At 41.2% G+C, this 25202-nt stretch overlaps 1 protein-coding gene across 1 annotated transcript in view; it reads left to right on the plus strand.

Moving 5' to 3' along the window:
• Positions 1 to 3443: 3443 nt before the first annotated feature.
• The window catches only part of DLGAP1 (DLG associated protein 1), a 587128-nt gene continuing 565369 nt past the window's right edge, over positions 3444 to 25202 (plus strand). Inside the window, exon 1 of the mRNA XM_087818968.1 lies at positions 3444 to 3564. The gene's annotated coding sequence lies outside the window, so the exon portion shown is untranslated. The remainder of the gene's footprint in view (positions 3565 to 25202) is intronic.

Raw genomic sequence — 25202 nt, forward strand, 5'->3', positions numbered from 1 at the left:
TCTAACCAACTGAGCTACCCAGCCAGGGCTGTACACTTCATTTTAACGGGATTTTCCCTGTTTGTCCATGCTGTGGTCTAAGAGGAATGCCACTATTTTGATGTAACCAGAGAAATGGATAGGAACCCTGTCTAACCATTATTTTCCAATTTCCTGTTCTTACCAACACATTGCTAACAGTCTGCTTTGAGTTATCCTTTCTAGAAGTAAATATACCTTTCTGTGTTTCTTCTATAGTAAGAGCTCTCATGACACCTGCTACAAATAGTGTGCTCCCAAGAGGTAGCTAAGCTGTCTATGTTAGTTTCCTATGGCTGCAGTAATTACTATACACTTGGTAGCTTAAAGCAACATGAATATATTATCTTGTAGTTTCGGAGATCAGAAGTCTGAAATCACTTTAACTGAGTTAAAATCACAATGTTAGCAGACTGGCATTTTTTCTGAAGATTCTAGGGGAGAATCGTTTTCCTTTTCCAGCTTCTAGAGACTATCTGCATTCCTCTGCTCATGGTCGCCTTCCTCCATCCTTAAAGCGCATCACTCCAATCTTTGCTTCTATCATCTCATCTTTTCCTTCTACCTTTGATTTTCTTGTTTCCCTCTTATAAGAGCCCTAGAGATTGCATCAGGCCTATGGAGTAATTCAGGATAAACTTTCTATCTCAAGATCCTTAACTGAATTACATCTGCAAGTTTTCATGAAAAATAACATCCACTGGTTTGAGAGATCAGGACATGGACATCTTTCCAGGGCTGTTATTCAGCTCCTACACTCTCTGTGACTAGAAATGAACACAGTTGCTAGCCCTGGTTTGCAGTAGTGCTTATAGACTTTACGCTTATATAAATAAGGTAACTGGCAATATATATGATATTTAGATAGCATTCTTTAACTACAAATAAGCATACATACAATTACACAAAAAAGTGCTATCGGTTTTACTTGCACAATAGCACTGTTCATTTCCAAACACTGTAAGAATACAATGTAAATTTCATAGCTCACCAATGTAATAGCCATTTATCAATTTTTTTTTGACCTGAGCATCAAAATTCTGCTTTTTAATAGCTCCCTGAACTTGTTCTGAGAAATTTCTTATCTCCACTCATGTGTCCTTTTGGAAGGGTGATAAATCCAGGCGACTGCCTTCCATTCTGGAAGTCAAAAACCATTCCTCTTTCTATAAAGGGCCAGCCAGGAAGTTAGTGCCTGCATGAAGTTTGGCTAGACAAATGCTCTACCCTGTGACTTGAATCTTGATCCAGTAATGCGAGGTTAGAAATAACAGATGGCATTTACTCATGTTGACAGAGCAGCACCAAACCAAACTGTTTCTGTCTTCCCAGCTTCCTAGCCCTCCAGTACTACCTCAAATCCTGCCTGTTTCCAAGACTGCTGCTTTGCAGCCCTCCCTTCAAATATGGAAGCTTTCAATATCTTCCCAATAAATTATTCTCTTAAATTAGCCATATCTGGTTTCTGTCACTTACAGTGAGAAATTCCTAATAATACTAGTGTTATATATTGTTGTTGGTAGGTTAAATCTAACATAAGAATTTTGTATGAAAATTTATTTTCTGCTTTAATTAATTTTACTCACTGAAGTTCACTTCATAGTTTGCATTAAGGTCTGACAGTTATATTGGCCTACTTCTTTATGTGGCCTCATAAAAAAGTCTATGCATTAAACATATTTACAGATCTGGAAAGGCAAGGCAGTTGCTTTTTCTAGATTATGAAAGTGATTTTTCCTATGTCAGTACTTGGCCTTTTCATGGAAGGTTATTAGAAGCATAAGTGCCCCTATATACTCATGCTTGCATTCACTGGGGATAGTTTCTAAAGCATCATGAAAGCATTGGTGATCATGGTACTATAATGTTGAGGATTTACCTCCATTTCTTTGAGTGTTCAGTAATGGAAAATCACTCAGTGAAATTGCGGAAAAGCGATTATTTTTCTGAGTCATATCTTTATGGAAACTGTTTTTCACTTCCCTGCATTTTTAGAACTGTTTTCTTGAAAAAGGATATTCTATTAATATTTATAATTAGGTATCACACAAAGCAGATGCTAAATCTTATGCTACAACTTTATGGGTACAATTACATAAAGATTATATACTCTTTGGCATAATGTTCTCTCTGGGAGCTGTAACACAAAGGACATTCTCCATGAAGATTCCTTCCCTCCCTGCCTCCCTGCCTCCCTCCTTTCTTTTCCTTTCTTTCTTTTTTTTCCGAGTACAGGAAGATGGTGATTAACCACAATTATTTTTAACTATTATCCTGAACATTAGTACTTAAATGGCGAGAGATGGAGCTCAGTGAATACTTGATTGACTTTTTCCCCCTCACTGACCCACATCTCAGGTGACCCGGCCACACCGTTTAACTCTTGTAACTTGGGGCCACGCGGATTCCTCCCATCCTCAGGGAACACAGAGGCGAGGGCCTCAGCCCGTGGGCTGAGCCTGGCTTCCCAGCGCGCTGGGGGGAGAGTGGGAAGTGCGCTGAGGTCGGAGACCAGGAGAAAAGGGGGTTTGTTTTTCTGATCACCGTTTGGATAGTACCAACAGGAACCGGTGGGATATATATCGTGTAATCTGAGCCACGCATCCAAGAGCTGCTGTTGTATAGATGGGGAAACTGAGGCTCTGGTGAATAATTGTTTCAAAGTAATGGCGTTGGGCTTTCACGTCGGCCCTTGCGAGTCTAGATTCTCTCCGTCTCCTCTCTGGCCATTCCTTCTTCCACAATTCTACGAGGGACCCTGAGGATGCGGAGGAGGGCAGCAAACCCTCTGCCGCCAACACGCTTCCCGCTGACAAAGTGCTAAGAGCTGCCTGCCGACTCCCTCCCTGGAAAAGGTGAGGTTCGGAACCCGGGCGGCCGGGAGGGGGAGGGTCAGTCCTCCGAGACGCCGCCCGGAGCGGACGGGCACGCCCACCCGCGGCCGCCGCTCGGCTCCCTCCGGGCTCGGGGCTTCCCTCCGGCGCGGGGGGGCGCACTGGCCGCCGCGGAGGCCGAGCGGGCAGCGCCCGCGGGCCAGGAGCGCGCTCCGGGAACACCGGCGCCTCCCGGCGGCCGCGGCGCACGTGCCTGGGCCGGGCCGGGGCCGGTGGCCGAGCCCCAGCAGCTGGGGCCCGTGGAAGCGGCTGGCTCCCGGCGCGGCCGCCGCCCGCCCGCCGGCTCCGGTGGTTGGGCGGGGGAAGCGCGGGACTCCTCCTCCCCACCGTATTAACATGCACCCGGAGGCTGGTGACCAGCCCAGCTCGCTGCGTCCCGGAGCTCAGTCTCCGCGCCGGAGGCGAGCGCTGCGCTCCCGTCGCCACAATCCCGGGGACACGGCCTCTTCGACCCCCCGAGCCCCCGGGAGTCGGCGGCACCGGCGGCGGGAGGGGCCGCAGCCGCCCAGGCTCTTCCCCCGAGTCCTTCCCCTCATCCCGCCGAGAGCCCGTCCCGACCACTGGGACACCCCTTTCGTCCTGCCTCCGAGGCTCCTGGGACTGACGGACGGCGGCAGGAAAGACCGAGGGCCGGGCTGCGAGCAGCTGCAAGGTAACGCGGGGCTGCGCCGCGGGGCTGGAGCGGGGACGCTTGGCGGCGGCCGCCGGAACCCGGGACGCCGCGGCCGTGCGCGCGAGGTGTCTCTTGCCCGCTGCCAGGGTTCTGCTTGTCGCGCCGGCGGAGGGACCGTGGGCTGGGCTCCCGGCCGCCCGCGCGCGCGGGCGACTGCTTCTCCCTCGCCCGGGGTGCACTCCTGGGGGCGGCCCCGTGAAGACCCCGGGAACCCCGGGCCGGCGCGCCCCTCTCCTGGCGCGCGGTCCTCGCCGCTCTCCCAGGGGCCGCGGGAGGGGACGGATTTCTAATTGCGACAGGGTCCTGGAAGGGGGAGGGGAGAACCCCACTCCTGGTCATCTCCAGGAGCCAAATTCACACTTCCCCGCGTCCCCAGCCCCGAGTGCACCTTGCGGGGGAGGGGCTGGCTGCTCACTGCAGGGGGCTTCTCGACTCCTCAGTCGTTTCCAAAGCAAGTTGTTGCACTTGCTTTTTAGGTGACATTTTGGCATTGGTGGCGGAGAGAGCCTCCTCCGAGTGTGTACGCGCGCGCGCAGAGAGGGAGAGAAAACCGGAGAAACAGAGGCACAAAGAGAGAGAGGCGCGGGGTGAGGCGGAAATACAGCCACACACACGCAACACACACACACGCACGCGCCAGGGTCCGAGGGGGAGGCTGCTGGGAAGGCGCCCCCGCCCACGCCGAGGCCAGTTCCGGGCGCGGAGGGCGGAGAGCGGAGCGATGAGACCCCGTATTCAGCGACGTGAATGAGCGGGGCGGGCGCCCTCTCCGCGCCGGGCCGCTCCGCGGGGCCGGGGACAGATAACAAATTGCACTTTCATTGAGGGGCGGCCGCAGCTGCTGGAGGGACCTGCGCAGGCCCCTGGGAGATGAAGACCCTGCATTCAGGACCCGGGCTGCTGCGCTCCTCGCCGAGGCGAGCTGCCCTGCCTCGCCGGGGGCCCGGGGCCGCGGGAAGGGGCGGCCCGCTGCCCGAGGCTCTGAGCGTCTGAGCGCCGCTCCGGCCCCGCGCCGGGCTCGCTTCCCGCCTGCCCGGGAGCGCTGCGGGATATCCTGTCTGAGAAGGGGAGAGCTTTCGGAGAGGAAGGGGCTTGAGGTGCAGGGACGGTCGGGACGGGGCGCGAGTAGGTGAGACGGTCTTTCTTTCATGGGCTCAGGCGAGGCCGTGCACTCCCGGCACCGAGCGTGGCTCCCGTGCGGGGGCAGATCGATGGTCCCTGTCTCACCGGCGATAACACGTGAAGTTATGGAATTACAAGATGAAAGACATACAATAAAAGTATCAATTAAAGACAGATCTTTAGCGTTGGAAGTCTTCACAAATGACTTTGTAAAGTGCTGATGGAACAGTCTGAGTCGTAGCCAGACCCTGAGATGAGGAATGTTTGGAACTAGGAAAGCGATTATAGGACTGAATGTGAACACACTGTAAATTATTTTTTACCAGGAAGGTGCTAACTGCCTTTTGACTGTTACTTATAGCAGAATTTCAGTGGTAGGAAATAACTTTGCACTGGCCTCTCTAATTTTGCACATATATCAATAGTCTTTATCCCAACTTGAATGTAAATGACATGAAGGCAAGAGATGTTACAACTACCCTAATTTATGTAATATCAAAAAGTTAGTTTTCGTTGCTTAAAATTTTAAAAGGGAAATTCAAAGCCGTAAGGAAATATTGAATATATCTATCTAAAAATGTATGAAATTTAATGTTTAGGTTATAAAAGGTACCTTTGGTTCAGAAAATTCATATTCTGTCATGAAGTAAGAAAAGTCATAGAAATCTGGTGTCAATAGCTTTGTTATTAATTTCCTTAGGATTTATTAGTCTGGTTTAAAGTTGCTTTAGGGAAGTCACTGCACTGAAATATTCCTAGTTCCAGATCTAAAATTCCCTTTTACAACATTGCCTCAATTGAGGAGAAAGTATTAGTTTACTTTATATGAAAAAACCTTGAATGCATTTACAAATATGGGATATATATATTTAATTTACATCTCTCTATATCTCACAGGAACAATTGCACTTTAGGGGGAATGATACATATATGAGTTTTCTTTATGGGATATTTTCATGGTTTAGCATCTTTAGTTTCTTCTTCAATGTAAACTTTGTTCTGCCAGGATGAAAACCTTTGGTAAACCATATCAGTGATTGCTGAAGTCAAGACTTTTCTCTCAAAATATCATGGAGCCCATATAAAGAAATAGCCTAAAACTAAGTGCTGTTCTACTTCCGAAGTCCTTTTAAGCTTAAGTGTCCTATTGAATCACACTTGGAAATACAAATTGCGTGTACTTAGATTTAACTCCATTGGGTATATATGCCTTTGTTTCATATAGCCATCTAGATTGACTTTTTAAAATATTTTTATTGATTTCAGAGAGAGGAAGGGGGAGGTAGAGATAGAAACATCAATGACGAGAGGGAGTCATTGCTCCTCTGCCTTCTGCATGCCCCCTACTGGGGATCCATCGCCAACCTGGCATGTACCCTGCCCCTAATCCAACCGTGACCTCCTGGTTCATGGGCCAATGCTCAACCACAGCCACACCAGCAGGGCTGGATTGATTTTTTTAAATATAAAATTAAAACTGGGAAGAGGGGAACTGAAGTTTTACTATCTAGTCATTTAGCTTATTTAGTAGCATAGTAACAGCTCAGCTACAACTTGAGACATGTACCATATTCTCTGAATAGTAACGTCTCTGGAAACAAGGAATTCAGCATTTTGATTTTGTATTTCAAATACAGAAAAAATAGTAAAATGCTATCTAAATGTGTATTTTTATAGTGACATTTCAGTGACAGATTCAGATTCACATTATGATGCCTTGGTCAGTCCCACAAATTGTTCCACCCTCTATCAGAGCAATTCTGCTCCAGGCTGAGGGAGGTGTTTCCTCTTAGGAAGCATTCAATTGGAAGACTTTTATGAAGATTTCATCTCTATAGAAACCACACTTGCCTCTCCTTGCTTAATTTAAGGAAATGCTTCACTCATAAGTTCTTTTGTTTCTTTTCCCTTTTCATTTGGTAATTATTTTCCCCTGCTAAAGGAGCACCATTAAACAGGAAGGCTGAAAGGACTTTTAGAAAATCTAAACACTTCTCCAATCCTCACCTCCCACACTTAAATCTTATGCCTTATGTCTGTGGTATGTTGTTCTCTTTGTACATTTTTATTTTAAAACACAATCACAAGAAGGCCCTTTGCTAGCACTCTAAAAATCTGTGTGCTGCTGAGACAGTTGGAGGTTCTAAAGCACCCCACGTCTTGGGCAGCCTCTTTTATTTGCAGAAGTTCTAAGGGCTTGCAAGTCTCCATTTTAAAAAACAGGAATAATTTCAGGTTCCCCCAAATGTCTCTTCCCTTTGTTTTTTTTTGTTGTTTTTTTTTTTAAATCATGGGCCATTGCACCTGTTACTACCCAGTGGAGGTGATTTTCTCTGGATGTGCAGTCTATAAGGAATTGCCAGAGATGTTGTTCCTGGGAAGGTCTAAAGCATTCTTTTACTGCAGAGGAGAATTTAGACTAATCTTCAGCCATTTACTTTCAGTTATTAAAACATTCGCTGACAGCTCAGAGTATGCGATACCATTTTCTTCTAACACAGCATTTGTATACATATATTATATGTACTACTTTTTTTTTTTTTTTTGTAACCCTACAACATACCAACCTGCAGAGCAAAACATGGGACTGAGAACAGGAAAGATGAGATGTGGCTGTAAGGAGACTAAAAAGGTGAATGACTTCCCCTTGAGGTCTTTTCTCTCTTCCTCTGAACAGAAGTTAGTGTTGCATATATGTGTTGACCCATCAATTTTATACCCTTCACTGTAGCAAATGGTAGGGGTCTGGCAACTGGTATGCTAGTGAGAAACTAGAGATACTCTCTGCCTTAATTGGCTTAAGATTTCTCCTGTTTGGCTTTTACTGTTTTCTCCTTCCTGTAGGAGTTGATGATTACTGGGTAAAAAGTGACAGCCCACTTCAGAAGACCGTGTCACACATGGAAAGCCCTCTGGCTCTGTAACACTGATGTTTGGCCCAGAGTCTTGGGCCTTTTCTTGGGTAGATGAGAACCAAGGTTGCCCCATGTGGGGTTGTTGTGAACTGGGTATGAATGCTCAGGATCTGCTACGAAGACACAAACCCACAGTCCTGGTAATTGCCTGCGACTTAATTGTTCATTTTCATATTCACTTATCATAGTTTGCTTATCTGTTGTCATTGACAATTTCTGTATCTTCTCTCCACGTTTTCTTATCAGATTTGTAAGCAACAACACAAAAACAAGCATGAAGAGTGTGATTGGCAGTGTGTTAACTGCCCAGCCCTGCCAGGTTTTCTTAGTATTCAGCCCAGTGGAGGCCTTGAAGCCAGGGATAAGCATTTGGGAGAGGAGGATTTGTGCTGGGACGTGCTTATCTCCCTCGCTTGTGCATCCTAGTCTGCATCAGGAGGACTCAGCGATGTTTATCTAGATGGCTCCCTTAGGTGGCTTGTGGGAAGGTCTCTCTCTCTGGGCGCATTTCCAGCTGACACGGTTTTGGCTAATTTGAAAGCATCTGCTAGAGTAACTTCCCTTTTAATTCTACTCCTGGAGAATGGCTCTGAGTATATGATAGGAAGATAGGCATTAACCCTCACTCTAAACTGGTGTGATTATAACCTTTCCCAGGGGACCCTTTCTTTCCTGGTTTCAATTTCAGTGGAAATGCAGTGTGAAGTGTATTTCTGGACTAGAAATTTCCCTGCTAGGTATCACTGAGATTTCTTTACAAAACACATGCTACGGTTTCAGAGGAAAATGGCATTTTGATCTTGTCTCAGACTTTGCAAACACTATTCTTTGACATGATTCATCATACTACTGGAGCAAAAAAGACGAGGCACAGTTACTGCCTCCAAAGTTTTTTCCCCAGACATGAATCCAGAAGGCAAAGGAACCGTTTTCATTCTTTCAAACAGGGAGGCACTTTTCCGTTTAGAGCTCGGAATAGGCAGCAGAGGAACCTTGGAGCAGTAACACATTTAGAAGTTTATTGTGTGAACTCTGGCCTCGGCAATTCAGATGAGGCTTATTTGACTCTACAGCTTCTGTGCAGCTGGAGAAGATGTCTCTCCTCCACTCTCCCTGGAGCACTGTTTCTCACATTATTTCGTCCTTCCTAAACCTCAGCTGAAAGTCTTTTATTCAGTAAAGCCCACCAACTGAATACACTTTTAGTGCTTTTACTTTTTCTGTGTGATCCTTTTATAGTAAATAATGAGTTGACTTTTGTTATTATCCAATCGACTGCCTTCCCCACTGAACTGTACATTCCATGAAATCAAGAACTAAATATAACATGTTCACCAAATGTCACCAGCGTGGACCATGGCACCTGGCGTGTAAGTAAACATTGGTTGAGTGAGTAAACAAATGAGAGAATGGCCTGACTCTTTAAGGACCATAACTCCAAGGGTAGTATTACCTGGCTTTGCATTGCCCTCCTTGCAGCCTCAGGCTCTATACTCTTTGCTCTTAAGCATGCTCTGATAACACCTGGTAGACACAGGGCTGAAATAAAATAGGGAATGAAAAACACAAAACACAAAAAGACTCCTGTCCCTTCCTTTCTCTCTCCCTTCTTACTCAAACATGCTAATTGCTTAACCACTCCACTTTCCTGTGTATTGACTTTATCCCCACCTTTCAAGGCTTAGCCCAAGCTTCATCCTGAACTTCACCCCATAGGATTGAGCATTCCTTGTTCCTCCACTGAATCTGATATATTTATATCTTGGTTCTGTATTTCATTTTTTGTTTATGTGTATCTACCTCCATGAGACCATAAGCTCAAGGGATAACAGAGGTAGTGGCTGGGATAGGGTTTGCATATGCAAGGGTTACAACTGTTCACTGAGAAATGAAAGATCACAGGGATGACAAGTGTAATGGGATAGAGAGGAGTGGCTACAACTGACTGTGTTGTTTGAGGCTGATTTCTGTATAGGTATTAGAACCTATATGGGGTAGTTCTCATTCAGAGGGGGTATTGAAACCTATTAAAATTGTTATGGAATGATAGCTTTCTAGGTATTTCCGTGATTGTTTAAATATAAGTTTCTGGCTAGGCATGTAGTACATTCTATCCCATTCTGTGCTTCTGAGCTCCTTGAGTGATGTGGTGAAGCTGGCCAGCTTTGTGGATACGCTAACCTGCCACCTGGCACTCCACTTTAGATACTAGATCCACTGTTCTGCCTTAAATGATCTGTGAGTAAAGGTAAGACTCAACATGGACGTAACCCATGTTTTTACAAACTATGATACATAGTAATTTCTCTAGACCTGGCTTTCTTTCATTGACTATTTAAAATAGTCTGCTTTAAGAATCCTAAGGGATCTAGATGATAGAGGTTAGATATTTGGCATGTATGTATTCTTTCTAAGCCTCAGCAAACAAAAAACAATGACAATATCTCCAGTAAATCACTAGTGTGGAGAATACAGAAGCGCAAAACATAATTCAAGTCCTTGGGAAGCTTAACATTTGATGTGAAGGATAAGATTAAGATGTAATCTTAAGAAGTAATTTGTGGGAGTGTGTTACAAAATAAAACTAAGTGCTCAAAAATCTGGGACCAATCATACTTTTTTGAGGTTTCTACGGAGGGATAGAGCTCAGCAAAGAATGGGATCAGCGTGGAATGTTTCCCAAAGCGCTTAAGCTGGACTAGTGTGGTTGGATAAAAAGTTAAATAAAAGGAGGATTGGCTTTTCTGATAAGCCTAAACGTTGTTGACAAAGACATAGAGATGCAAACCAACTTGACATATCCCTGATTCAGGGAGATGGTATCTCGCTCCTCTAGTGCATTTTAACGAGGCCTGGAGATGAATTTGATTAAGAAAGATGAAGATATATTATGGAGGATTTTAATGACTACATAAGAATGTTCAGAATGGATAGGAGCAGCCCTTGCCGGTTTGGCTCAGTGGTTAGAGCGTTGGCCCTCAGACTGAAGGGTCCTGGGTTTGATTGTGGCCTGGGGCACATACCTCGCTTGCAGGCTCGATCCCTGGCCCTGACTGGGGCGCATGTGGGAGGCAACCAATCAGTGTGTCTCTTTCACATCTCTCCCCTGCCCTCCACTCCACTCTCTCTGAAAAAAAAAAGTTAAATAAAAAAAATGGATGGAAACATTAGAGGATTTTGAGTAGCTGGTAACACGAAGAAGTGGCCCCTTGAATTGATGGAGGTAGATCAGTCTACTACTAGGTTGGGACAGAGAGAAGCATTGGGAGGTCATTGCACTAATTGAGGCATAAAGGATGAGAACCAGGTCTAGGGAAGGAGGAATGGGAGAAAAGGAGACATGAAATATATATGTCTTAAATACATCTTTATTGATTTCAGAGAGAAGGAAGGGAGAGTGAGAGAGATACAAACATCAATGATGAGAGAGTCATCGATCGGCTGCCTCCTGCAAGCCCCCAACTGGGGATCGAGCCCGCAACCTGGGCATGTGCCCTGACTGGGAATCGAACCTCGATCTCCTGGATCATGGGTTGATGTTTAACCGCTGAGCCACACCGGCCCGGCAAGACATAAAATATTTTGAAAAATTTTCAAGTAATATTTGACCATCCCCTTTCTCTTTTACCTTGTACCTCTGTCACAAACTATTTTTCAGTTCTTTGTTATTAATTTGAAATTGTGAAATATTTCAATAACACCAAAAAGTTAAATAATATTACAGTAAACACTTTTGTACCCAGCACCCAGATTATGAAATGAGTATTAAGTATGTATACTGTTAACATTCCCAGTGTACTCACTCTCCAAGCATATCCCCCCTCAGCGGTACCTATGCTACATTCTGAATGCGTGTGTATCATGGCCATGCACTTCCTTCTACTTTGCTTTGTATGTTTATGTACCTAAGCAATATAGCCTCATTTTGCTTTTTGCTGTTTTTGTTTTTTTTTAAATATATTTTACTGATTTCAAAGAGAGGAAGGGAGAGAGAAAGAGAGAGATGGAAACATCAATGATGAGAGAGTCATTGATCGGCTGCCTCCCGCTCACCCCTGACTGGGGATCAAACCCGCAACCCGGGCATGTGCCCTGACCGGGGATCGAACCTCGATCTCTTGGGTCCTAGGTTGATGTCAACCACTGAGCCATGCCGGCCGGGCAACTTTTTGCTGTTTTTAAACTCTGTATATATAGTGACATGCTCTTTGTAGTCTTCTTCCCCTAACTTGAATTGATTAGTATTTTGTTCATTCGTGTAGATTTTATTTATTCATTTTTACTGCTATATGGCATTCCATTGAATAACATATCATGATTAATGTCTCAGTCTTCTGTTGATAGACATTAGGGTATTTTCCAGCAAGGCTGCTCTGAACATTCATATGTATACTTCCTTGTGCTAACAAAGAGGATCCTTCCCTTAGGGTGGCTTCTTCGGAGTGGAGTTGTGGGGGGTGGGATTTATATGTTAACATCTAGCAGGTAATGCCAAATTACCGAAAAGCGTTTTGCCTCACTATACTCCCACCAGCAGTCTATAAGAGCTCCTTTTGTTCCATATCCTTGCCAACACTTGATACATTTTATTTTTTGCCAATTTTATGGGTGTGAAATGATATCTCCTTGTAGTTTTAATATGTAGTTCCCTTACTACTAGTAGGGTTGAACATTTGTTCCTATCTTGTTAATATTCAGGTAACTGTGGAATGCTTAATTATATATGCTGTCCACTTTCCTACTTCTTTTTTTTAAAAAACTGATTTCTCAGAGCTATGAATATATCTGGATACAAGAGATTTTTGGTAGTATGCATTTCAATGATCTTCTCTGAACTGATGGCTTGCCTTTTCATTTTTATGATGCCTTTGGGTGAAAAGATTATTTTTAAAATATGAAAATTGATACTTTTATTTATTAATTATAAGGTATAATTGACATACATTATAAAATGCATTTTTGATTCTTCTCTTTATGGTATAAATAAGTTATCTTGTATAAGAAATCTTTTCCAATTCTGAGGTGTAAAGGTCTCATCATTTCACATTTCATAAACTATTAAAGTTTTATCTTTACATTTAATTTTTCAAGACTTTCTTATCAATGGTTATTTTATAAAGTCTTTAATTACGTTGCATATTTGAGCAAAACACCCAACTTCGCTTGGTCTGAAATTTATTTCACACTAAGTTAGAGTTTGAAGTGGCTGTACTCTAAGAATCCTTCTGCAGGAGCTTCCGTACTTAATCATTTTATGCCTGGAATATACAGAAGGCTTTTATTGGAGCTTCTTGACTCCAGGGTCTCCTTCTGATTAAACTTGCATCTAGATTTACTTTTCTAAAGAACTGTCAAAGTCATTGTGAGACCCCTCAGACTTTGCCCTTGAAACTACAAGGGCAGCCGTCACATTCGTTTTTACTCCCTTGTGAACACGTACCTGGACTGCGTTTGGCCTTCAGATGTTTTTACTCCCTTGTGAACACGTACCTGGACTGCGTTTGGCCTTCAGATGTTTTTACTCCCTTGTGAACACGTACCTGGACTGCGTTTGGCCTTCAGATGTGCGATTGGGACATACGCATAAAGGCATAGCTGGTCCCCTTTGTGGCTCAGTTCCATTTGTAATTATTCCCTTACAGCAAACCTTTTCTCCACCATGACCACCCCCGCTTGTCAGGCCTGTGCTTTTCTGGCCCTTCTTTCCTCTTCCTTCATTTCTTTGCACTTCATTCATCTAAAGTCTTGTCTATTTGAGCTCCTAGGACAAGGGGAATCAGGAATTTTTTCCCCGTTTCGTGATCTTTTGTACAGTTTGAGCATTTAATCATGAGCAGGGATTTCTTTTAAAGTCATTGTTTCAAAGCCCTCTATCTTTCAAGGTCCAGTCAAATCCTGCCTCTTACATGAAGTATTTCTGACTACTCTAGTCGAGGATAAACTCTTCTCTGACTTCCAGTTGCGTTTTTCTGGATCATTTACTTTATGGTTTACATTTTAAACATTTTATGTGAATACTCCTAGATTTTAAGCTCTTTTGAGTGATGAATTGGCTTATGTGCTTTTGTTTCTTTCCTAGGCCTAAACCCCAATAGCCAGCACAGTGGTTTTTCGATGTCCAGCAGCTGCTTTCTTGATGATTGCTATTTATTGGAGATGGCATAGGCTGAGTGGAGATTTGGAGTGTGAGGACATTGGGAGTAGTGACATTGCTGGACCATATAAGAGTTCGGGATAAAAAGCTAATTTTTAGTGAGAAAAATTGAGCTCTAATTAAGTCATGCTGATTTTTGAGACAATATTGGACATGTCCCGTCAGCAACTTGGGAAACAACGAAACTCAGTTTTATGAAATGATACAATTTGAGGTGCTGAATAGGGCATTATCTACTGGAAGGTGATCATTAGATTCATGATTTGAACAGTATGTTCCAGGTAGGAATGTTACACCCGCCCCCTAGTTCTGATTCTGCTGTTGAGCAAGTTAATTTTTTTGAGCCCAGTTTTATCGTCTGAAAAATTAAGATTATTAAACTTACATATCAGAGTTTTTGAAAGAAGTTTGCCAAGCTATGTGAAGTATCTAGTTCAATAGTAGGCTCATGGTGTGCAATTAGTAAGTGCTGTTATTAACAGTATATTTTACCTGCAAGAACTAATCTTCCAGCCATCTTTTTACATCAAAGTAGCACCAAGTAAAGAATTTTAAAAATTACTTGTCCAGTCATGAAATGTTTTTCTTCTCCTATTGAAAATTCCTAGATCTTACTTCATTTTTCTTTATTATATGATAACAGTGACAGCAATTCACTAAACAAGAGTCTTTGGACTCTTGGCTCTCAATGTCAAAGTCATTGTGAGACTCAAACTTTGTCCTTGATGGGCTTTTATAGGGAAAGAGGCCCACAGCTCCTATAGCCCAGCCCTGACATGGTACCATATGCTATGAGGAGACTACAGAAGAAATCAAAGTCATGTATTTCTTCCCAAAGATTAAATTGAAAAACAATTAATGGCTCTAAATCAACATTCAAAATGTAAATTTCAATTTACTCTGGTCAGAATGCATATTTATTAAGGCAAGATGAGATATGGGAAAAATCCAGAGGCTGACCAGAAAGAGGCAGTTGTGCTTGAACCTTACGGAGGAGCAGCTCCTAATAGTCAAGGTGAACGCAGGCTTAGTTGTACACTGGCAGGTGGAGCACACATGACTTCTGATTCCATCCACCTTCTCTGATCTGTGGGCTTATCTTCTGCCTCCCAGTCATGAGCCTTCATTAAGCTCACAGTTTCTTTCTTAGAAAAGGGCTCAGCAGATGAAAACCAATAAAAAATAGAATGAAAACTTTACTGATTGCTAGGTGGGAAAATTCCATTGGTTTTTCATTAAGGAAAAGATTCTGGGCGATTTTATATAGATTATTTGGGTTCTATAGGTTTTGTATCTGTTATAGTAACAGTATTTCATATCGTGTGATTTAAGTTTAAAACCCAGTAGAACCAAATACCAAATAGGTTTTTTTTAATGTCTTTATACTTTCAGGAATTCCTTTTAGGTAGAAATGTTGGCGCACATAAAATGGGTTGAGATGCTCCAAAAGGAGCTAATAAACTCACATTTACTGTGATTTAAATATTGGCAATGCCAATTTACAGATAAAGTGTATTCCAAGGGTGTGCTTATAAACTGAATATTTTTATACATCAAACAGCACTATTATATGGAAATTGTCTTATCTCCCTGTGGCTGGCTCCTAAATTTAAATTTCTAAAATCTTTTTTACTCATCTCCTACAAACTAAATAATGCTACGCTAATGAAAACTGTATCTGTCTAAAATTCAGCACCCTATACCTATGAAAAGAAGAAATTCTAAATTATGACCAGGAATATACCTCACCCCTTCTTCCAGAGAATCAGGAATCCCCTGAATGATACTGAGGCAATAGCAGGTACCATCCCAGAGGCAGGGTTTCCCTTGGTCCAGGGCCAGAAATTGGTGAGAGGATGAGAGAGCCAAGAGATCTTACTCACAGGCATTAATAATTGTTAAATATCTTCATTTTTATAAACTGCTTCTCTGTAAATTTGAATGAAGGAAGGAAAGTCTGATACAACTCAGTTGTCCATATTGTGTCCTGCATTGAGAGCCAAGAAGTGCAGGTTATTTATAAGTCAGATGTCAGTAAGTTAGGAGTGATAGAACTGTATTCCTTTGTACCGAGGTCATTTTTGCCAGCTATTTTTCCTATGCATTTTAGATCCTGAATATACCCACTGTTATGTGATGGGAATTACTGGTTCATTCATTCATTTATGCACGCATCATCAATCAACAGCAATTTGTTGAATAACTAGTACATGCCGGGTGCTATTCTAGGTCCTTTGAATTCAGTCCCGAACAACAGTGAGGACCAAAGACAAAAGGCATGCTCTCGCGGAGTTCACATTCAAGTGACAGGAAACAGACAACTAGCAATAAACATAATGCTTCTTTTAGGATGTTCGAAAAGAATAACAGAAAAAATAGAACCAGGCGAGAGGGATTACTGAAGTGTTGTTCTTTGATAGATTTCTGGCATAGAAGGAAATAGGCTTTTTTATTTTTATTTTTTAAGAATTTAGACTTTCACTTGAAATGTTCTAGTTTTACGATTTGACAGACTCTAGGAGAGGTGTGGGATTATTTTCACTGCTGTGTCATTCTTTTATTCTTTCTGTTTTAACAGCAGTTTACATATTCCTCAGATAGAGTATCTACCATATTGCACTGTAGCTATGTGTGTGTGTTTTTAATTTCCCACTAGATTATGAACTGTAACATATGGCATGTTTCTTACAAATTTATATCCCTATAATAATAATTCTAGTAATAATAATAGTAATTATATATCGAATTGAATGTTTTTTATGTACTAAGCCCCTATGTAGAAAGTGATATCATGCTTTAGAGAATATATCCTCAGACTACAGAAGCGCCATGGGTAGAGCTGGTAATTGAACAGAGGCCTGTTAACACTAGGCCCTGCGCTCCCTGGGGACCTAACCCAGTGCCTGGCATTTGGTCTGCATCCAGGAAAATGTACAGTGAAATGGAAATCAAGTAAGCTGCAGTACTGCAAAACTGATTACTTTCAGAAATGTGTCTCCAGTTGCCTGCAAGATATACCCTCCTCTAGTTTTAAATTATTTCACTTCATAGCCTGGCTGGCCCAGGAGGTGGTTATTTGGAAATTCTTGAAGTTACGCTTCCCTTATTTTTCTTTCATTCCTTCCTCCCCTTTCCGTACACCTCATAGGTAGAGAACACAATAGAATCAGAATTACTTCTGCTAAAATCACTACCCTCTAGTTTGAAGGTGGAGCTACTTTGTTCTATAATGCCTGTTGTACTAGTACCATATGATCTCACTTATATGTGGAATCTAATAAACAAAATAAACTGAGGAACAAAATAAATCCAGAGGCATGGATAGATGGAACAGTGACAGCTGTCAGAGGAGAGGGGAGAGGGGAAGGCTGGAGAAAAGAAGGTGAAGAGATCAGCCAAAGAACATATTTGCATAACCCATAGACACAGACCACAGTGAGGTGATGGCCAGAGGGAAGGGGGGCGGGGCAGGATGGAGGTAGGCAAAGGGGGGGAGATGAGGACATTTGTAATGGTGTCAATAATAAAAATAAAGTAAAAAAAAGAAATAAAGGAAATCTCCATAGATTTTTTTTTTTTTTTTTTTGGTGTTACCTTGAGTGTTACAAGTGCCTGCTTCAGTGGGTTCTTGCAGGATGCAGGCATTTTGAAGGCATCAAGAACCAAGAGCATGTTTGGCTCCCCTCCTGCTTCCCACCTGCCTCTTCCTACTTGTCAGAGAAGTTTTGTGTGACAGAGGTGAACCTCTGGGGTGTGACCATCTGCTTGCTCTGGTGAAAATCAGTCCCTTCTTTCCAGGAAAGGATCTGCCGGCTGCAAGAGGAACATCAGCTCTCTGCTTCCCATTGAGAAATCTATTTGAAAGGATAAATGAGCCTATCCCTCAAAGACAAAAAACACAAACGCCAGTGAAGTCTGCAATAAGGAGGCGAGTTAGGGAACACAGTTAGCAAAACTGACTCACCTTTGGCAATCCGATAAGGACTTTAATGGCAAGGGGAAAAAAGATGTTAGATCATCCTCCTAATATATCCCTGAAAGAATGTGTTCACTGCCTCAGGATTCTTCGCAAGTCAGCTGGAGAGAATTAAGAAGTTCAATCTGTTTAAATAGACATTGATAAATCAACATTGCTGTATCCTTAACTCAAGAGCAAGGTGATTCAGCTGGCCTGTAAAATATAAGAATGCCACTATATATTTTTTTAACTTAATTTTTTTAAGAAAAAGGTAAGTTGACTCTATAAGCAGCCTGTCCTTAAATAAGTAAATATTTGTATGAGATATTTGGCTCATGTAAATTAATAGAAACAGAAATGAAGGTAGATACACATGAAACTGATAGAATAGTGAGTGCCCGTAGTAAAGTCCTTGCTGTCCTTGTTGTGTCACAGACAAGTCTTAAATTTTCTTCCTGTGTTTCCATAAAGATTATTTCTAATGCTTTTGTTTTGTTCTAAATTGTTTTACATTTCTGACTAAAAATAAATTTGAATGTTTAATTGACAAACAACATAGACTGTGAAAATTCTAGACTGGTCCTAGTAATAGTAATAAACTAATAGTAACAGATTATTCTGTTGAAGAAAGGAAATATTATGTCCAGAGGCTTGGCCATTTTTCAATCTGTAAGTGTCCTACATTGAAAATCAAATTCAATTAGTTTATATCAGACATGGTCTAAAATTAATTTCCATAAACATGTATGGAATATATGTGAGTCAAACATTTTATTATAAATTCTATAACTGAAATTGAGTAGTTCACACACAGTCCTATGTGTTTAGGTATAAGATGTAAGGCTAACTGATATTTTCTAAGATACTCGTTCTGTCTGTCTGAAATTTTGCCCCCTCACTATCCTCATCTTTTCACATGACTATTTTTTTCCTTCTCATTAACACTACTCTTGACCACCATTTATAAAGTAGTTCAATCTGTCCCATTATTTTCTTCTCAACACACTATTTAGCATAGAGCTTCTTAAAATATTTGTCAAATATCGGTTCTTAATATTTGGCCAAAGAATGAAAGTGAGGTAACAAAGTACTCCATAATTTATAATTCTTGCTTATAAAAACAAGACATGTTTGAACATAGTGTTTAAATAATATTTAGTTGAAGTCGTGTTTAAAGCTTCAGTCCTAAGCCTGAGTTCTATGATTGTGCCGGCTCCTAATAGGTGCTTGGAACCCTCAGTAGAAATGGCATCATCCCCATTTCAGTGAACTCACAGGCTAGTGAGAAACAAGGAACAAAATAGGATTCAACCCCTTGAGGGTGGCAGGCTGAAGGGGCATTACAGGGCCCGGCGGCAAGAATGAGCAGGGTACTCAGCTGAGCAGGTGAGTGTCAGGGCTTCTCAGAGGACTGAATTCATGATGTCAGAGGAATGTCAGGTGTGGGAATGAAGTGTGCAGTGGCTCTTTCCTGAGCCTTTTAAGTCCATTCATGTGAATCTCTTCTTTATGTTCCCAGCAACAGCGCTCTGTGGCATGGAATGTGCACCTCTCTGAGGGTCTCGGTTTACCCAGGTGTCAGTTGACAGGGATGACCATGTGATTTTTGAGGTGTGCTATAATTTCAGATGAGAGTTTTGTTACATGGAAGTTTCAGTGAAATATGAAATACCCACTGGAGTTGAATGCATTTATAAACTGTGGGATTGTAATGTTCGGCAATTAAATTTTGAAACACTGGAAAGTCTGTTAAGGAAGGTTGGTTAGGTTCTTGTAAACTAGGTATGTAGTAAGTGTAACTAGGGAAGCTGATGATAACACTACATTTCTTGGGAGGACAATGGGATACGCTCTTAGAGAGGGTGACTGATGAAAGTGCTGAAGGAAAAGATGGGTGAGGACAGTGGAAGTAATGAGGTGGGATTAGTGGGTGAGTGATTGATCACTGGGAGGAAGCATGAGAGATTTTAAACAGTTGCCTTGAATTGAAAATCTTGGAATCAAAGATTGTTTTTAATCCATCAGCAGACAGAGTTAGACTTCAATTCATCACAACTCTATATATTTATATACTAATATAAATGAATAAATAAAGGTTGTGAACACTTTTAAGGATCCTGGGTTAAAATATGATAGCCAAAATGATTTTCTAAGGAGGTAAAACAATGTAGGCCCTATTAGAAAATAGCATCAGCCTAGTACTTTAATAACATTCACTGATCCTTTCTTTGCAGTGTACTATATTAGAAACTGAGACACAAAGACCAGGTCATGGAGGGATCAGCATGTAAGCAAAATTTGGCAACATGTTGTAGAAATTGCACATGAGATACTGCCAGAACCTGGAGGATGTGTATGGAAACCTTCCAAGGAAGTTGTATAAGGTCTTGAGCTGTTTTTCTAAAGGGGATAGTCCATTTTTTGAAGACATAAAGTAGCCCTATTAAGGAGAAATAAATCTTTTTAAAAGCACATTTACTAGGCAATGAAGATAAATTGGTCAACAAAATTAAGATAATTCCAGCATAATATATCACATTAGTTATTATTAATTGATCAGTTATTTAGTAATTCTGAAAATAACAAAAGAAGGTCAAAAGCGTTATCGCTGCATTGGAGTGTCTCACTTGGCTAGTATCTTGCAAGGGACTTGATGATTTTCCCTATCTCTAAAGTTGCATTAAAAATTGTTGCCAATATTTCAGACAGTCAATATTCTTCATAAAATTTCAGTAATGAACCAGTCCATTTGCTCTGTCATTCCTCAGTAACTTTATTGAATTTTCCTCCTGGCTGTTCTATGGTTGTTTTGGAAAAATTGTTTGTTTTCTTCTAAGTCCTGGTAGCATGGATGGAGAAAACCAAAGTCTTTCTTCCATGGTTAGATCTCTACTTTGTTTCCTAAATACAAAGTGTAAGTTCTATGATAGTTTATGAATTATTGATGATGCTACCGAAATCCTTTATTGGCATAAATAGGACTTTGATTGAGCAGGAGCTGTAAGTAAAGTGCTTTAATTAAACACAACAACTATTAGACCCATGAAGAATTTAAATCCATAGATTTAAAGAGAGAAGCCAGTCCTCCTTTGGAAAGATACTTTGCTGAGTACAAAAGAGAACTAATTTGTCATCATTTAACTTTACATTCATGTGTATCAGCAACTCTCGGCCATGTCTAGACATTGGAATCATCCAGAGAACTTAAAAAATATATGATCTTAGGCCCCATCCTAAGCTCCATCTCTAGGGCAGGTTCAGGTTCAGGTATGAGCATTTACAAAACTTGACACACGATTATTGGGCACATCTAGGTATAAGAACTGATGACCCATAGCAGTGGTTCTCAAAGTCTTGTCTTAGGACCAGCAGCCTTGCATTATCTGGGAACTTGTCAGAGATGAAAATGCTTGGGCCCTATTCAGACTTATTGAATCCGAAACTCGGGGAGTGGCTCCCAGAAATCACTGTTTTAACAAGCTCTCTAGATGATTGTGATACAGGATAATCAGAACCACTAGCCTTTAGGTTCCTACCTCCAGCCAGATATTTGTCTCTACCTGAAGGCCCCAGGCAATTGTGCTTGGGAATTGGCTTTTTTTTATATAGGAAAAAACAAAAGATCACTGCTTGAAACATGGAATCATGACTAGAGTCTGCCTTACATGGCCATGTTTGTTTGCTCTCCAGAGCACCTCTCTGGGAACTTTTTACCCTACCTTTTAACAGGGATGTTTCTCTGAGCTTCTGACCCAAATCAGCTTGCATATTTTGAGCTTTTTGCTGATCATTCTGGCCACCTTTCCTGCAGTCTACTGGTTTCTAACCACCTAACTCATCTAATTTATGATATCTGCCTATAAGTGTACTTGGTTTTGAGCCCCTGGGCCCTCAGCTCTTCACGCATTCATAGTCTTTCCTCGGCTTTCCTGGTCCCACCGTTTGTGACCTGCTGCTATCCTGCTTTGGGTGCTAGGAATGTGTTGGGAGAAGGAAGTGAAAGAAAGAATTTAGAAAGTAGGCAGCTTTCATCTCTCTAGAATTACATTTTTGTTTAGAGTGGTTTTATTACTGTGATTAAAGAGTTATGAGTTTATAGAACATCTGGAGCAATTGCATTTAAATATACAAAAACTCTTTCTGGAGTCAAATTATGGATGCAGCCAAATCGTGGTGATTAGGTGCTGCTACCTCTTTTGTTATCATTTTAACTTATCTACTTGTTTCCCATCCTTTTTACTTTGTACTTTGTTTTTTGGGACTGTGGAAGTTGTCTTTCCTGACTCCTACTCTGCCTCTTTTCATTTTACCATAATGCATTTGCATTATGCAGAATTTATGCCAATATTTTTACACGACTGTATTTTCTGTTTCATGTGCATTAGCCTCCTTCCTACTTGCTCGAGCCCGAAGCCTGAGGCAGTTTCTGAGGAGCTTTCACGTGAGGAAAAAGCGATGTAGCCTCCACTTTTCCTTCCTCACTCAGATGATAAACATTAGACTTGAATGAGGAATTCTATGTGCGTCCCCATCACTGTGTTTACCACACCATTTCCCTTCAACTTCTACAAAAACAAGGTGTTCCCGGAGGAACTAAGTGGTCTTTAGAAGTTTGGTTTTGGTAACTAATTTCAGTAAGCTACTTGAGCACTTTCTGTTAACAGTTGATTATTAGGTTAAAAAAAAAAAAAATAGTTCTCAAGAGCAAACTTAAATTAGGTACAATTATACTATGCTGGAACAGAAATTATTCTGTGCTGGTTCCCAGAGAGCTCTTGTCCATTTCTAGCACCTTATTACAGATGAATACATGGGCACCTAGGGAACTTAAACGATTCAGGCAGAATTATCCAACTAGTGAGTGTTTGAAGCCACGATTAGAAGTTGGCTTCTAATGTGCGGTCCAGTGTGATTTCCATTGCATAATGCTGCATGCCACTTTGATTTTCAAGTCAAACCTTAGCTTGAACTGTATGAGAAAAAAAATCTCCAACTGGTTCTGCTAAATTCCCAAAGGGATAAGTCCCCTCCTGTGGCTGCTGAAAACTTTAAATCCTAGGGTGTCAGAACTCAGGAAAGGAGAGGAAACTGACCGTGTTATAGTTAAATAACTTGATGTTTAAAAAGACCCAAGTAGACACTTGTCCATTTGATTAACTTCTTGTGGGCTTGTTTTCAAGAATTGAATTCAGGTAGACTGGACTTTGTCTAAGGTAGTAGGCCTAGAGATTCATAGAATTATAAAAATATTCTCTAGAACAGACCTAAGGGATTGCTATCTAAGACCTGTATTTTCAGGTTGGAAAAAGAAGATCCCAGAGAGATTAAGTAATGTGTCCAAGGTTACAAAACTATTAATGATTGTATTAGAACTAGAAACCAGAACTCTTAATTTGGGAGAAGTAAATATTGCTTTTAAGGTATAAAGTGCACATCCTTAAAGGAAATTTTGGAGCTTAAGGTGATGGGTTTAAAAAATATTTTAACTATTTAATGTCCATTTATGATATCAACCATAACAACTCAACAAATACCACAAACTTGCCATCCATTTTCAGACAGAAGTTCATTGCCAGCTACAAAATGCTCCAAGTGCTCTCAGCGTCCTGACTTCAGTCTCCTTTCTTCCTCCACAATGAACAACGACCCTCATCTTTACTTTGTTGACATTCTCTCTCTCTGTTCTTTATTCTTTTACCATTGTATGAATTATATCTAAAAATCTAATTTTTAATTTTGCTTGTTTTTAAACTTTACCAAAATGGCAGCAAAATGCTAGTATTCTTCTGCAACTTGCTTTTTTCATTTTAACAATATAGTTTGAAGATCCAACCATGCTGATGTAGACAGTTAATGTATTTTCAGTGTTATATGAATTCCAGTTTCTGACTATTCCACAATTCGGCATCCATTCTCTCATTTTTTGTATATTTGGATGTTTGATGCTCACTTTTGTTTGTTTGGTTTTGCTATTGTCCGTCAGGCTTCCACACACACTGTTATGCATGTCCCATGATAAGTATGGGCAAGAAACTGGGCCTTGCAGGGTGCCAGCTTTTCAAGATAATGCCTAGCTGTTTTGCAAGGGGGCTGTGCCAATTTGGAGTCCCACAAGTGGTAAATAAGAGCCACCAATGTTCTACACCCTTGCCAATTCTGTGGCACCAGCCTCCTTAATTTTTGCCAATTTGGTGGGTGGATATTAGCATTCAAAGGTTAGACTTTATTTTTAAATAAATATACCTTTATTGGTTTCAGAGAGAGGAGAGGAGAGGGAGAGAGAGCTAGAAACATCAATGATGAGAGAGTCATTGATCGGCCGCCTCCTGCACGCCCCCAACTGGAGATGGAGCCCACAACCCGGACATGTGCCCTGACAAGGAATCGAACCCCGATCGCCTGGATCATAGGTCAGTGCTCAACCGCTGAGCCACTCCCGGCCAGGCTCAAAGATTATTTTTATTGTGATTTGGGGTCCAGTATTTTTCTATACAGTATTACAAAAGCATGCAAAACTAAGACATTTTTATAAATGTTCACTTTAGACAAATTGAATAAGAAAAACACAGCACATTTACATGGAGAAAGTCTGTGTTTTTGTTAGAGGATAGATATTTTCACACATTCAGAGTGATGCCTCTTAATGTATTCAGAAACACCACCTTCATATTCGTTAATGTTTAATGATAATCTTTAATTAAATGAAAAGGTTGAATTTATTCATAGTTATTTAGCTTATCATGTTGTTTTAACTCATCCTGGACTGGAATAAAGTAAGATGGGAACTATATATATTAAATATACATTACACACACACACACACATTCTATTTATATTACATATAAATGACTTGGGATAGTTGATCAAAATAGGTTACACTGTAAAGTTTATAGAAGTAATAACACTATAACTCTTAGGGCTCCATTGTGATTTTTACAATTTAATCTTTTTAAAACCTCTTTAGATCTTTGGTTGAAATGTGCCCTGGATAAGCTTAGTATGTGACATTTAATGACTAGTTAATTATGTGACACAACCTCTTCTGGCTCATATTATATGTTGGTTTCTGTCCCAGTGGGATCTGATATGGTACACCAACTTCTTATTTTAATATGGCGGTAAAGTATTTGTTGCCCCTAATGCCCACTTCCACCCTCCACTGAAACAAATAAGAGCACTTTGCTATAATAACTTGTTACCAAAAATAGATGAATAAACTTAGAGAATTGGAACATCTTTTGGTAAAGAGCCAGTAAGTTACCAAAGTTAAATGAGATTTAATAAATATCTCCTTCTGTGATCACAGAGCTGCACAGTTCAAATTCAGTTTTGACAGAAAAGATCACCTTTTTATTATGGTTATTTTGTAATGCCATACATTGAGGCAGTGGGGTCACTTCATGCATTCCAATTGCCATAAGGACTTTGGATGGTCACATATAAATAATCAGGAGGAATAGAGTGTGGA

Source organism: Miniopterus natalensis, chromosome 7 (assembly GCF_054644295.1).
Source record: "Miniopterus natalensis isolate mMinNat1 chromosome 7, mMinNat1.hap1, whole genome shotgun sequence".
NCBI classification, from domain to species: Eukaryota; Metazoa; Chordata; class Mammalia; order Chiroptera; family Miniopteridae; genus Miniopterus; species Miniopterus natalensis.